This window comes from Chenopodium quinoa, unplaced genomic scaffold (genome assembly GCF_001683475.1).
Source record: "Chenopodium quinoa cultivar QQ74 unplaced genomic scaffold, ASM168347v1, whole genome shotgun sequence".
Classification (NCBI taxonomy): Eukaryota; Viridiplantae; Streptophyta; class Magnoliopsida; order Caryophyllales; family Amaranthaceae; genus Chenopodium; species Chenopodium quinoa.
In genome coordinates this window covers 3,901,587-3,915,972 of record NW_018745024.1, presented here as the reverse complement: position 1 = coordinate 3,915,972, position 14,386 = coordinate 3,901,587, and the positions used below count along the sequence as shown (strand labels likewise).

At 33.5% G+C, this 14,386-nt stretch overlaps 1 long non-coding RNA gene across 1 annotated transcript; it reads right to left on the bottom strand.

Annotated features, from left to right (window-relative positions):
• Positions 1 to 11,183: 11,183 nt before the first annotated feature.
• LOC110708329 lies at positions 11,184 to 14,128 on the bottom strand. Its single transcript, XR_002508706.1, has 2 exons — positions 13,829 to 14,128; positions 11,184 to 12,500 (listed from the first exon to the last, which is right to left on the bottom strand). It is a non-coding gene; the product is annotated as an uncharacterized LOC110708329 (long non-coding RNA).
• Between the last annotated feature and the right edge of the window lie 258 nt (positions 14,129 to 14,386).

Sequence of the window (14,386 nt, the reverse complement as noted above, 5' to 3'; positions counted from 1 at the left end):
GTACATACCATGTGTATCAAGTTGAGAAGACCTAGAAATAACTCAATCTGCACCATTATAAAAATTATGTACATTTTTTTTTTAAAAAAAAGGAAAAATTGTCATTAATAATACAACCTTTGGACGATTGTTTTTAAACAAGAAAACCTTTTAATTATACTTGAATAATATCAACAAGTTAAAAAAAACTTATAATCTGTTAAACCGGTAGCTCATAACATGTGTCGCCATATAATTTGTCTACATTAATAAATTTTGTTTTTTTTTTAAAAAAAAATTGAACTTTGATTTTTAAAATTACTATTAAAAACTTATTTTTCTCACCTCCCCTCTCATGGCACCCGTACCACCACCTCCCCCATAATCAGTCAAAGCTGCACCTCCCCTCCCCTCACTTGCCTAACACCATCAACCTCACCACCAAGAAACCCCTACATTAGCCCATAGTCAGCCGCCCCTATCAACCACCATATGAAAACCATCCCTACGCAACCAAGAAGCAATAACGAACCCACCTCACCATCTTTGTGGTTAGGTTTTGGGTGAATGAGGAGGGATTTCAAGCAGGGATGGCGGTGGGTCGGGTTAAATGGGAGACCCGCCCCATCTCCGCCCAAGTGGGGCGGGGATGGAAGGAGGTTTGGCGGGTGATGGGGCGGGGATGGGTATAAAATGTGTACCCGCCATGGGTGATGGGGCGGGTATGGATTTTAGAGTAGACCCGCCCCATATCCGCCCCGCCCCGTACCCACCTTATACCCTCACCATATTATTTTTAGAAGAGTTGAGAATTTATGAAACTTGATACCCCCTAAGACCCAATAAGCTTGAATAGTAAAAGTCCTAAATTTCTTAACCTAATTTGATATAATCGTCATTAATGTGATACAATAGAGCATCATGGCAAAGAGTTTGGGGCGATTTTGGGGCGGGTATAAGGTGGGTATGAATATCCAAGTGGGTGATGGGGCGGGGATGGATCCTATCTTGTATCCAGTGGGGCGGGTATGGATGTTGATATTGTACCCGCCACGGGTGTGGGGCGGGGATGGTTATAAGATTTTTAGGCGGGTATGGGTATGTACCATCATCCGCATCTGACCCGCCCGATTGCCATCCCTAATTTCAAGTGGTCTAGGTGGGATAAAGTGGTGGTAGGGTAATGGTGGTGTTGCGGTGTGGGGGGGTGGTGGTGCGGTGGACATGGTTGAGTAGTGGAGGGAGAACACTAGTGGCCATGGTAGGGGAAGGAGAATTTTTTTCCTCTTATTTTTTCTTCATTTAATAAAATATGATTGAAATAATTTTTAAGCCATTCGCACGACAACATGTAGCATTGTAACTTGTTTATCGGGTTATATCCGGTTATGACCTGTTTAAAATTACAACCCCTCAAAGGTTGTATTATTCAGGTATAATCAAAAGGTTGTCTTTGTAGGGAATTATAGGTATTAGGCAGCGGAAATAAACATGAATCATATTCATACAGTACCTAATCCCAAGATCTAATGCATAACACATAAAGAACATATAATCGTACCTTTGAAGCGTGATTCCATGTGCGATCAAGCAAGAACATTAGGAGATAAAGAACCTCAAGCGTGATTCCTCTACTTAGTCCACGGGCACAGATTAAGACCTCCACTAATGCTAGTTAGTTGAAATTGAACCCTTCAATTGACCTTCTATGGAGAAGTACGAGCAACAAACCACCATGAACCACCACGAACCACCACACGCGCCACCAAGGTGGCCGGCCGTACGGACGAGGGGAGGAGAGAGAAAGCCGTGAGTTAGAGAGAGGAATTAGGGTCTTTAGGATTGGTTGCCTTGATGTCAAAATACACTGTGTGTGAATTATGACTTCTTGCTTGCAACCCTAGGCATGGATCTTATTTATAGATCTCATCTCTAAATAAGAGCCCATATCAAAAGCCCAAAACCTAATTCTAATCTAACTATGCTAGCCCAATCCATTTCATGATCAATTAATTGCTCATGAGGCCCATTAATGGGCCTCTAACTTGCTTAACCCATTACCCTTGTGTGTGACCTCATAGGATCCATTCTAGCGGGCTTTGTACCATTTGACTAGCCCAAAGATCATCTCTCATAGTCTAGCAACAGATGATGACGCCCCAAGAGAACGAACTTATTATCTCCATAATAGTGATCCTTGATATATCTAGTAATTGCATTTATCGAAGACACAACTCCTTCAATCTCTCACTTGTCTGAGACAAGTGCGCAACTGCGCAATATTCAAATTCCTTAAGTCAATGTGTGTCGATTTGATAATATGATTGCATCTCATGTCGTATTCATATTAGTCTACAAATCTTTTCTTGAAAACCGAGTGAGATTCATAGAACAAATGATTACTATGTAATGCATTTGAGCACGGCCATGCATTTTCTGAATTCTCCCTCTTCAAGGGGCCAAGACACATTCCTATTTAAATAGGTAGACTCAATCCAATCTTGTGGCAACCAAGGCTCCCACTCAACTCATGAAGTAACCAGGAAACACCCTTTATAATCTCTAGTTACGGCTAGACGTTTGAGTTTACCACAGCTAAATCAATCATTGAATGAAATCAATGTTCCACTCATGTCAAAGGAATCCACTAATATATCCGGAAGCTCTATACTTGAACTTCAAAGTAGGTCTATAGTTCGATCATGCATCATTCATGCATATCCATGTGATTGACCGAGCTTCACTACGCTTCTATAGCCCATGAAACTGCGCCATCCAATCAATCTTACATGCATGCTAGTTCATTATTAGGAATCATTTATGTCCACTTTAATGATTTTGAACTAGGAACTTAAATAATATATGAATTTAGTTCACCTGTGGGGTTTCATTCACCAGGTTATCAACCTGATAAGCCCATCAATTCATAATTATTTTGGACATTTTTTTTAATCTTGAAACCACGATTAAATAAGATTGAAACTTTGTTTCAATTGATAAACATAATTCTGCAAATGAATGTATTACACATGTAACTTGTTTTTCCCCAAAAACAAATACAACTTCTAATTACATCATTTGCCTCAATCCAATTTCATTAGCATGTTTCTCATGCTTTGGAAATGGAAGGGGTTTAGTAAGTAGAGTTCATGAGACATTCTCATAAACATGAATTTTGCAATTTCTAAATTTTATAATCATTTTCATCTCCATACACTAAGAATTTTCCTTCGTCCTTTCACAAGGAACTTAGAAATTTCTAATTTGTATTCCAACGTAACATTGGATTTCAATTGAAATCTATCATCACTTGTTCTTAAAACATGTGAATCAAATAGACGAGTATAGTCCATGACATGCATGATGCATCCTTTGCAAACTGCATAAGGATCATCACTCAAGACCTTAATTTCATCAACCTTTCTTAAATTATTGAATCATAAGCAATGTGCCATGTTACATGGGATTGAAACTCCTTTCAATATAACGTTGAACTTTATAAGGATATTATCAATATAAGTTTCTTAACCAAGCTCAAACATCCATCAAAACCTATCTCTATAGATTTTGAATCCCAAATGTACTCATCATTCTTCTTCAAGATTTTCATACAAAATGCATTAGCCATCACTTAACCCTTCAAGAAATGAACAATTGCTCTCTATACTAGACCAAGAAGACTTCATAGCTCTCACTAAACATCTTGTACACACAAGACCTTTTCTTCATTTTAAGAGAACATCAAACGATTTGATTTACTCACAAAATTAAGAACACTAACTCCATGATGCTATGCATCCCTAAGATTATTGGATCTTCAAACTTTTGATTGTATCATATACAAATCTTCTTTCATGGACAATTTCAATAAAGTGTTTTGAAGTCCATCTACCAAATCTTATAAGGTAGTAATCACTAAAATATCTTTAATAGATCTTTGCAACATGACTAATATAAAGTTTTCATCGTAGTCATAGTCATACTATGAATTAGTTGAATCCTTTAATAAGTCTTTGCTTTAGTTAGAAAACATTTTTCTTTCTTATCTGTTTTGCTTATAATGGGTCTCACCCAATTAAGCAAATTATTCAAGTGTCATACACTTGCTTACAGATTTAGAATCTATTTCAGATTTCCTGGTTTTTAAACCTCTTGGAGTCATAACTTGTCAAATCATATTTATTACTTGCATGATCATCATGTTCCAAAATGAATATTTTAGAACTCTTAATCAATATGAAATCATATTTCTTTGACTAAGTTTTACATATGCTAGTCATCATTGTGGGTTTTGATGCAACAATTGAAACTTATACAACAACTTTGTTTAGTTTCAATGAGAAACGACAATTGAGGATGTGCACTTGGAATTTACTACCTTCGACACATGGTTATTATTCCCATTACACTTAATGAGACCATGCGTTGTCACTTGTAACATGAGGTAAATCATGCTCATATTGTTGCTTTGATTCAATTACTTCTCAAATTTCTTCAAGATTTTCGAATTCACTTTTCTTGAACTCTTTCAAGACTCTCGAACTTTTCAAGATTCTTATACTTCCACTTGCCTTTTGAGGAGGAATATTTAGCATAGGGTGAACCAACCATGGTTTGAGCCATGTTTGTTTGTTGCTTTTTTTGAACTCTTTCGAGATTTATACTACTCCCACTTGACCTTTTGGAACAATTTCCATAAAGGCACCTACTTGAGCAACAAACATTTTGTGCTAAGTATGATTTGTGTAGTAGCACCCCGTGCTCTGTATAGGAATTGATCGTTCATTAAACGATTTAATACATCTCTTATTCCTTGCTTTGTAGAAAGACTTAATAATAACTTTTCTTATCCATATTATATATGGAGTCTTTGCTACACTTGATTTGACATATATAGTTTGTTTAGTTTTGTAGCTTATCTTAAAAGTATATCCCTTGAATAATGGTTGGAAGATAGGTAATTTTCATCCATTATCAAAATATATCTTATATAGATTGATAGCTCCCTTCATAAACACTTCACAAGGTTTTCTTTCGGAGTTTGTTGTAAAACGATTTCACAACTCTTGGATGTTCATCAAGGTCTTGGATTAAATTCTCATTATTACGATCATATCGCAATACTTTGAATGTGTTGCCAAGTATATGTCTTGACTTAAATTTTCACAATTACAATCATATTGTAATGTAATCATTATCTTGTCAAGTTGATACTGAACTTCATACTGAACATTTTGAACTTTTCAAAATTTTCACTTCTATGCTTCAACTAAGCATAAATAGTGATCATATCACAAATGAAGTTTTATTGTGCGTCTCTAGTCTTTGAACCTTTGGTTTTCTTACATCAATATGTATTCGACCTTGAGTTCACATCATCATTTCTCTAAATGGTGATTTTGTCAAAATTTCAAATTAGAATGATAATTACATATATCAATTGATTTATAATCTAATGATAATGAAATTACATCCCTTTGGATCTTTCGCATGCAATGTTCATTTTTGTTCGAATTATTTGACATTTTAGAGATAATTCATTTATAGAAATGGTTCAATTATTTCTATCATATAGAACTTTGAACCTATTTAGCAACTCAAAACACATTATGACTCAATGAAGCATAGAATAACATTTATTCCACGTTTTTTAATCTTCGATGCTTAGTCAATACTAACATTAAATGGTGTTTTGATGATGACAAGAATGAATAACATTTATTTAATTCTAGCCAATAACAAGGTAAGGCAAAATATAGGTTCTACTTGTAAAGTTGCAACTTTTGCTTCCAGACTTGTAGATTCTACTTGTGAAGTAGCAACATTTGCTTCTAAACTTGTAGATTTATTTCTCTTTTAGCCATAACTTCTTCCTTTAGTTCAACCACATTGTGCAATGAGTGATCTAAACAAGACATCATATGTCCAAGAAGTAGCAATATGCTAAATCAATTTCTATAATACACTTCTTAAATTTGGAACATTTCCATTCTTTTACCTTCCAACTATATGAGGTAGTTTCTAATCAATTGGAATTGGTCCATTTAATTTGAAACATTTGCTGTTCATAACAACTTTTAGCATGTAAGTAGTTCTAGGTTTGAGAAGTAGCAACTTGTTTGCATTTCTTGGCCTATAACTTCTTAATGCAATCCTCATATATTCCTAAACATTTCCCATTTGAGCCACTTAGAAAACTTCTCTTAGGTTCAAAATGATGCTTTGCTTAACTACTTTAAGCACATTTCATGATTTTGCTAAGTCTATTCAATCATCATTCATATTAGAGTTTAATCAACTATTTAACTCTTATATAAAGTAGATGAAGAATAGCGTCATTTGATCAACTTTTGATCATAGAGTTTTCCAATCACTTTCTTATATTCAATCATATTGAAGATAAGAGATTTTATTGGACTTCTATACTTGTTTTTTAGAGAGTTTCTACCTCCCATCTCATTGTATCCCTTGAAACACTTTTCAAAATGAAGATGTGTTGGCATTTTACTCAAACATTTTGAATAAAACCAACCTTAGACATGTGACATGGATTTCTAAAACTTGCCTTTTAGAACCATCTTAGCAAAGTTGGAGTATAGGTTTATGGATTATCTTTTAACCTTTTGAGAACGTTTCTCAACTTTATTTTCAATCGATGAGATTATATATAATAATAAAATTAGAACGACATGTTACTTAAAAGTAAACGCAAAATTCAATTATGTTTAATAAAAATTTAAAGTACCATAAGCGATTATAAAACTGGTAACTTTAAAACATTCATTCAATTTAATTGATCCCTATTGAATAGAATGATTCCAAGATCCTTTATTTGTGCAATAATTGACCGGACTTTGGCCCTACCATCAACTATTACATTTTCAAGGTGAGTAAACTCTTTACTGATTACAACTCTTTGTAATTCTTGGTTGAATAATTATCCATCACATGTTTAATTATTACCCTTAGCTTCAAGGTTCTAAACTCTTTAGGTAACCTTGTTGAGTATAACCAATCAAAAGTGTAAAATTTGTTTTACCTCCACTCCCCTAAGATATAATATGACACCCTGCTTTGGCATGACCCATCATAAATATCGAAGGTTTCATCGGGTTTTTGATTGAAAAAGCTACCTCAATATTTCTAGGACCTAGATTCATTATGTTGTGATTATTTAGTGAACTCTAGCGCATCATCAAACAACATAAATAAAATCTAACATGCATAATCTACTAATGCGTAAATAAAACATGGCATACTATGGCCCCTTAATCCTAAGAAAACTAATAAAACAAAAGCTCCCACTTGAACCTTCATGGATCTCATCCATCTTGCTCCTTTGGGCCTTCACTCCATGGATTCTTGGATTAACTGCAACCTGTAATACTATTCTATTCTATCTACTACTTAAAAAAAAAAAAAAAAAATTACAAAAATACTTAACGGTACGCAGATCGTATTTAGATTACAAAAATACGAAACGATGCGCAGATCGTATTTAGAATCTATGGGCCATACTAGTCTATATAGCAATATATAACATCATATATTATAAAATGCTATATAATAAATCACTCATCATGCTTTCCTAAACTACAACATCGAATGTTCTCAATTAAGGAAACATGGCACCAAAATATCTCATATTTTAACTAATTACTGTAATTAGATAATATCATATATTATTCATAACCAATTATAAAATATCATATATTCTAAATTAGTCATGAGATAGAATCAAATCTTATTTTAATCTTAAAAGATAAATCATATTTATCCTCAAAGATTATCCTAACAAAGTTAGAAAATTCTATCCTAATTACTAGCCAATCACAAAATTTTAAATCAATTATATCCAATATTAATTATGGGATAATCACATTATTTAAATCAATTATTATCCTTTTGGAATATGCTCAGAACATCCTAACTAATCTTATCCAAAATTAACCACTTTAATTATGGATAATTACCAATTTAACAACTTTAAATATGGATAATATCAAATATAACAACTTTTGAATATTTGATTTTATCCTAAAATAAAAGATTTTATCCAAATGAAACCAATTTTTATCTTTTAAAATTAAAAGATCATATTTTCAAAATATTTTATCTCATCCAAAATAAATCATATTTTTCTTAAAATATTTTTAAAATAAAATAATAATAATTTAAATTTTTTGTTTTTTGAAAATCGTGTACCACCACACCGGCCACTGTGGTTGGCCAGCCGAAGCTAGCCACGGTGGCTGGCTGCCAATAGCAGCCACTGCCGCAAGGGCAACAACACTGGTAGCCGTGGCAGCAGTCGTGCAACGCTTGCACGCTGCTGCCCACAGCCACCTTGGACCGCCGCCCTCCTTCCCTCCCTATTGGACTGCCACCAGGTCGGCAGCCGCCGTGGCTGCCGGCCTCAAATCCTTTTTTTTGTGTTTTTAATTTAATTAAAATAAAATTTATTAAAATTAAATCAAATCAGTCCAAAAATTAAAATTAAATCAACATTTAATCTTAAAATTAGGGTTCATCATAAAATTAATTCCAATTTAATTTTAACTTTTAAAATTAAATTGATCATGAGACATAAAACATTTTTATGCATAAATCAATCCGATTAAAATTATGAATCATAAAATAAACCGAATTAAATCAAAACCAAGCACAAAAATCATATTTTAGGGCTAGGATTTTCGAAAAATTTGAAATTTAGGTTTAGGGGGTTCGAAATTTTCGAACATATTAGGGCTAAAAACGGTCATCTTCATGGCTATTTGAGCATAATTAAATCACATTTAATTGATTTCAAAAGTTTAATCACATTAAAAATAATAATTAAACCATAATTAAATTAATCTCCCTCTTAATTGAATTAAAATTGTGGACTATCAAAGAATTATAGTCAATATGCGTAAATGCAATAGGCTAACTGATACCACTGTAGGGAATTATAGGTACTACGCAGCGGAAATAAACATGAATCATATTCATACAGTACCTAATCCCAAGATCTAATGCATAACACATAAAGAACATATAATTGTACCTTTGAAGCGTGATTCCACGTGCGATCGAGCAAGAACATTGGGAGATAAAGAACCTCAAGCGTGATTCCTCTACTTGGTCCACGGGCACAGATTAAGACCTCCACTAATGCTAGTTAGTTGCAATTGAACCCTTCAATTGACCTTCTATGGAGAAGTACGAGCAACGAACCACCACGAACCACCGCACGCGCCACCAAGGTGGCCGGCCGTACGGATGAGGGGAGGAGAGAGAAAGTCGTGAGTTAGAGAGAGGAATTAGGGTCTTTGGGATTGGTTGCCTTGATGTCAAATACACTGTGTGAATTATGACGTCTTGCTTGCAACCCTAGGCATGGATCTTATTTATAGATCTCATCTCTAAATAAGAGCCCATGTCAAAAGCCCAAAACCTAATTCTAATCTAACTATGCTAGCCCCATCCATTTCATGATCAGTTAATTGCTCATGAGGCCCATTAATGGGCCCCTAACTTGCTTAACCCAATACCCTTGTGTGTGACCTCATAGGATCCATTCTAGCGGGCTTTGGACCATTTGACTAGCCCAAAGATCATCTCTCATAGTCTAGCAACAGATGATGACGCCCCAAGAGAACGAACTTATTATCTCCATAATAGTGATCCTTGATATATCTAGTAATTGCACTTATCGAAGATACAACTCCTTCAGTCTTGTTTAAAAACAATCGCCCAAATGTTGTATTATTGATGACAATTTTTCCAAAAAAAAAAAAAAAAAAATCCTCAATGCCACATTAGTGAAATTACTGAGTTAACTATTTAAAATACAATTAATACGGGAGAGGAATAGAGACAAGAAAACTAAATGTCAAATTTCTTACCAAGTTTGTGTAATTTTTGTAATCAATTTTGCCCTTTCTCTTAGCTTTTTTTTCCTTTTCTTACCGTCAATCCTATCCTTCTTATTTTTTTTCTTTTGCAAGCCACGTTGAATCTCTTTGTTTAAATATAAGTAAACCCTTGCACTCTATTCTATGCGCAGACACACACACATAAAGAGGAGAGAGGAAGAGGAGAAAGAGAGCATTTGTTCGCTTTAAAACTCAAAAAATTAGAGAAAAAGAGCATTTTTTCACATCGAATTCCAAAAATCTAGAGACCATTTGTTCACTTCAAATCCAGAATATCCTTCTCAAGGTATGCTATATATTTTTTTTTCTTATGCATTTTGCTTTTAACCAAGTTATCTATTGATGTTAGACCATTGAAATTGTTAGGTTGAATTAAAATCAAGACTCGATTTTAATTAAAAGTAGGATAACATTATTCATTAAATTAATTCACATATAAAATTACGAATGACAAATCGGGTCAATGGGTTGGGTTTGGGTAAGATTTTGGGTCTATTTCAAGTTGGGCTTAAAATATATCAAAAATAGTGTAAAATTTATTATTATTACGAAATATGATACATGGGTTAAATCGAATTAAATTCGGATTGTTTGGGTTCAATTCTGGCCAGGTTTGGGTTTCTCTCAGATTTTTTAGTTCGGGTTTGGATCGGGCTATTAGGTCGGGTAAGCGGGTCAAGTTAGGGGTTGCTAGCCCAAGAATGAAGTCTTTGAATATCTGAGAGTTATTAGCAATCTTTTATGAATTATAAATTTTGAAATTGGAATACGAGGATGTGCTGTCTTTCTAGCCTTTTTTGAAATTCCCCAACCAAAAGTCATTAAGGAGATACTGCAACAATCAGTCCACTAATTAATTTTCTAAATTATTTGCAAATTGGATTTATTAATGGAAAATTTTCCAAAAATAACAAGACCTTTCAAAGCTCTTCAAAAATTAAAACGACGTTTTCCTTTGACAATATCTTCCAAAAAATAAAAATCGGCGACTTGTTTTATAGGTTACATTTGACACGTGTCTTATTTTAATTTGTTACGAATTTTTTTAATTTTAGCTTTTTTTTAACAATAATGAACTTATATATATATATATATATATATATATATATATATATATATATATATATATATATATATATACGGGGAGGTTCCGCTAAAAACAGAGCTTATGGTAAAAACTAAAAACAAGCAATCTTAGCCATTCATTAGTAGCACAAAAGATCAGACGGTTCTAAAGTCCTAAGATCATTCCAACCTTACATATAATCAATTCAACCGTTTTAAAGGTTTTTTTTTTTTTTTTTTTTTTTTTTTTTTTTTTTTTTTACAAAGGCAACATTTTAAAAGTCACTACATGCTAAAATAAGGTAACTTTATCTAAATTGACGATATTTACATAGAGTCACTATATATAAAAATAACGTAACTATATACAAAAATAGGGTAGCTATATCAATTTTTACAATATTTACATTAAGGTCACTATATACAAAAATAGGGTAACTATTTCAATTTTGACCAAATTTACATAGAGGTCACTATATACAAAAATAGGGTAACTATAACAATTTTTACAACATTTACATTAAGGTCACTATATACAAAAATAAAGTAACTATATCGACTGAGTTTTTGACACCATTTACATAAATGTCACTATATACAAAAATAAAGGTCACTATATATAAAAATAAGGTGACTGAAACAAAATTTACAACATTTCCATAATTCTAAGGTCATTATATCGAAAATAGGCAACTATATATTAACTTCGGGTAATTATGTACATCACCATCTATGATTGCAGATTCTTGCCTATGAATCACAATGTTCTTATCCTTATTTGCCTTCACTTTCTTCACTTTAAGACCTTCATTTTTATCCAACTTTCTCTTCTTAGCTGACAAAACAATAGCATGTGAAGAAGAAGACTCATTCCCCTTCTTTCCTTCCATCACAGTTGACAAAGGTATAGCATTATCAATAGTAGAAGGTTTCTTTTTCTTAGTGATAGCTTTCTTTTTCAATCCTTTTTCAATACAAGCATCTTTATCTCTGTTAGTATCATCATCAATCATTTTGCTTCAACCATCAATATGCTCTTCATCTTCATCATCGAGATGGATACATGCTAAGCAAATCAGCTAAATAAGAATAAGCATACCAAAAACACACAAGCATATAATTATATATACAATTATCTTCATTTTCATCTAGCAAACAACTAATAACTAAAAAATAATAATCATTGTCATGATTTGACCTTTTTCAGTTACATAGGGAACTAATAATATAGTAACTTTTATATTAATATAGGGACCTACATCCTATAGTATTAGGAGACTATCATAATAGAAGCAACTAGTATATTAACAGGTGTTACTAGTTAGTATTGCTCAAAAATTAACATCATATAATTCAAAAAATTGAATATTAAGGTTAATAATCCAAAAATCAAACATTCATCATACCTCCTGTATCTTTCAATTTAACTCCTCCTGTTAAGCTACGAAGGCCTCTTCTTTTTTTAAAAGTCACACCACCTCTAGTTCTCACCATAGGAATATAATCTAATCCAAATCGAATGAAAATCCTTGTTGCACCCTGTAACAAGACATACGAAAAGATAAACAAAAGAAACCAAAGTAGTTGCCTCTTTTTATAGCATAGTGACCTTTTTTTTTAAACAAAACTTCAAAAAAAAAACATAGTCCAACACCCCTCCAAAACCGGACACATGAAACATAATCACCATCTGGTACAACTAAGCTAGCAACGTACAAGCTAGGAAACAACCAAAGCCAAAACAAACAAAGGCAAACAACAAGACAACAAAACACCACAACAACAAACAAAGCAACACAAATAAGCAAAGACAGGTTGTAAGAGAGGAACACAACAACATCAAGGAACATCAATGCAGGACCAGAGAACAGCCAAGCATAACAGCAGCCCACAACAATAGCAAGCTGAAAAACAAGTAGCCAGCAGGAGGCAGAAGAAACAAAGCTTCACAGAACAACACAAACAGCCTTGCAGCAGAGAGCAGCAAACAGAAGCAAGTCAGCTCCTAGGCAAACACAGCAAGCAGCACAAAGTAGCACAATATAACACAACAAACCCGTGTCAAACCCAAACAAACCAGCATGCAGAAGAAAACAGAGATCACATAGGGCTATACATACACAGACACACACACACACAAATCGCATTTTAGCTATTCGCACCCCAAAACAACCATTAATTTGAAATCAAAATCCGCAAAAATTAGCTAAAATCAGACCCTAAATTCGAACACTAAATCTCTGAAATTCGAAATCTAAAATTGAACTATATATCCGCAAAAAATAAGCAAAAATCGAACCCTACATTTGCAATAATCGAACTAAAAAAAAAAAAATCAAACTCCATGCAAAATTCTTAAAATCAAATCAAAAAAAATCGAACTCAGGAGCAGCAAACAGAAGCAAGTCAGCTCCTAGGCAAATACAACAAGCAGCACAAAGTAGCACAACAACACATCTAACCCCTGTCAAACCCAAACAAACCAGCACGCAGCATGAATAGAGATCACATAGGGCTATACATACACAAACACACACACATAAATCGCATTTTAGCTATTCGCATCCCAAACCGCCATTAATTCGAAATCAAAATCTGAAAAATTTAGCTAAAATCAAACCCTAAATTCGAACACTAAATCTCTGAAATTCGAAATCTAAAATCGAACTATAGATCCGCAAAAATAAGCAAATTGCAAAAATCGAACTCAAAAAAATCAAACTCCATGCGAAACTCTTAAAATCAAATCAGAAAAATCGAACTCATGCAAAATTCATGAAAATCGAATAGAAAAAACGCAAATATCAAATCACAAAAATCGCTGAAAATTCGTGAAAAAACAAACAAATTGTCGAATATAATCATACCTGAATTGTGATATCTAGAGTTTTTTTCGCCAAAATTTGCTCTTAACACAGTAGAGAGAGTAACAGGGAAGCTGGTTGAAGAGAGATAAAGTACGAAAGAGGAGAGAATAAAGAGGAGAGAGAAAATAACGTGAAAATTAAGGAGGAGAGAGAAATTCACTAATGTCTGAAACAAGAGGAAAGAAATTCAGTAATGTCTGAAAAATAAGAGGAAAGAAATCTCAGCTATACAATTTGATGAACGGCTCAGATTAAAAGTTTTCAGTTTTTATTTTAACACTTGTTTTTACATGATCCTATTCCTATATATATATATATATATATATATATATATATATATATATATAAACTAAAACAACAAACACTACCCTTTTCCCGTGGCCATCCCTCTACCTCCACCTCCACCACGAACTCTCCGAGAACCATCCAAACCCAACCAGCTACACCCAACACCACCCTCAAAACTGCCCTCCTTCCCACCCCCATACTCGAAACAAACCCATATATTCCCACCCATCACCTTTGAAATCGCCGTGAAACCACCACCCTCCATCCTAA